The following is a 2,148-nucleotide window of genomic DNA, read 5'->3' on the forward strand; positions in this document are numbered from 1 at the left end:
GTAGAAATAAATTCCAGTTTGGTACCTTTATGAAGTCAATGTTTTATGATACAGTTTGGCATCTCAAGGAAAGAGCACCTGTCAGCTTGGGAGCAGCGGTACCCAGGAGAGAGCTAGGCTCCAATACCTCTATTACTGTCAGCCACTGATGGAAACAGACTCACTCTTTGGGGCCATCCAGGAAGGTTTTCACCCACAGACTAAGATGCTGCGGTCCCAGCAAAGATTGGTGTGGTCAGGGCCTGCTCCTCACATCACCCTCAACACCTCATACTTAGTGTAACTCAGGCCCAGGCTGTGTGTCAGAGAACGCAAGACTGAACTGCCAACATCTCCAACAGGGGCATTTGAATAAATTCACTGCAGGAACCTCCAATGAGAGCTGCCCAAGTTGTACAAGTCACTTTTCTTGTGACAAAATGCCTTACCGAAGAAGTAAGGGAAGAAGGATTTTCCAGGCTCGTGGTTTGAAAGGGTGCAGTCCATCTTGGTGGAAAAGGTATGAGGGAGTTCACGGTCACAGCAGTGTGGCCGGGATTCCTCGAAGCAGAAGGGCGTGGGCCAAAATTCAGGGAGGGTTATAACCCATAAGGCCCATCACTCCGGGACCTACCTCCTCCATCCAGCCCTCACCTCTGAAAGGGTCCACATTTCTGTTAAGAGACTACCAGCTGGGGACCAACTATCAAATCCATGAGTCTATGTGGGACATTTTGTATTAAAACTACAACACCAATCATCCGCTTCCTGGGGTCTGGGAATATACAATGATATATTTTTTCAGGCCTACTAGCAAACGAAGTGGGTCATGATAATAAGCCTGTCCAGGGAAAGCAATTTTAAAAGACATTTTGAAAGGTAAGCTCAGTATTCCCCTCAATTTTTACTCCATTTCTCTCATTGTTTGTATATTTATATTTTGCATATGTGTTTGTGTATATGTTTGTATATGTGTGGATGAATGTGCATATGAAAGTGCACATACATGTGTGCACATGCCTTTGGAGGCAAGAGGTCAACCTTGATGTCTCCTCAGATGCCATCCATCTTGCTCTTTGAGACAAGGTCTCCCATTGGCCTGAAGTTTGTCAATTCATCTAGGCTGGCCAGCCACTGAGCCGCAAGGATCCACCTGCTTCTGCTTCCCCAGTGTTGAATTATAAGCACCTGCCTCCACACCCAGGCCTTTTTTATGTGGATTCTGGGGATCTGACTCAAGTTCTCAAGGCAAGCACTTTACTGACTGAACTCTCACCTGAACCCCAACTCCAGCCCACCCCCTGCCTTTCGAAAGTAGGAATTGAACTAACACATGAAGTGCTAAACAGAACAGTTTTTTTTTGTACAGCTATTTGGCTCTGTTAGGACCATGTAGACATTCAGTATGTTTTTCCTTCAAAAATCTTTACTGACCCTCCTTTCTATTTGGGGTGCAATCTGTGGTCCTTAGCTGGCATTCAAAGCCACCTCAACACTGGTTCAAACTGACTCTTGGAGAAGCCTGTCCCATGCTCAACCTCAGTCCTTTATGTGTCACAGCTACTCCTGTGTGCATCTTTATCCTGCTGGTCCCTGGGCCTCCATGAATGCCACTGACCCAGAACATTTCTCCTTTGCTCAAAGGCTCACTGACTTCTCACTCAACACCTCCAGGAAAGCTTCCCAGATCACCCAAGGTACAGAGGGCCATTTCATCTCCTCCTACCTCTAAAGTACCCTGGAGCTTTGTCACCTTCATGCCCCTTGGCCTGCATTGTCTAGGGTCTGTTTACAACCGTAAGCATGTAGATAATAAGATAATACCCTCTGTTCCCCCTTCAGCAGCTACTCAGTGGGTGTTGTTGAACCACCTGGGTATACTGTGTATCTTTGTACCCAAAGGAATTTACATATAGACCAATTCATTGATTTGTCCCTTAAATGTCTATTCTGTCAAGCTGTGTGCTTGACTTTAAAAAGAGGACAACTAGTCAAATAGCCATAGTATCGCTCTTCACTTAGTTCATAAACCCATGAAGAAAACAGTCACACATATAGCAACTATAAAACTCTGTCAGTTCCGAGTACTGAAGTCTACTCCGAGCCATCCCTCTGCCAACTGTTATCTTGATATTATTAAAGTCTCTGTTGAACCCTTGGAGGTTAACA

Source organism: Nannospalax galili, unplaced genomic scaffold (genome assembly GCF_000622305.1).
Source record: "Nannospalax galili isolate Female #2095 unplaced genomic scaffold, S.galili_v1.0 scaffold136, whole genome shotgun sequence".
Classification (NCBI taxonomy): Eukaryota; Metazoa; Chordata; class Mammalia; order Rodentia; family Spalacidae; genus Nannospalax; species Nannospalax galili.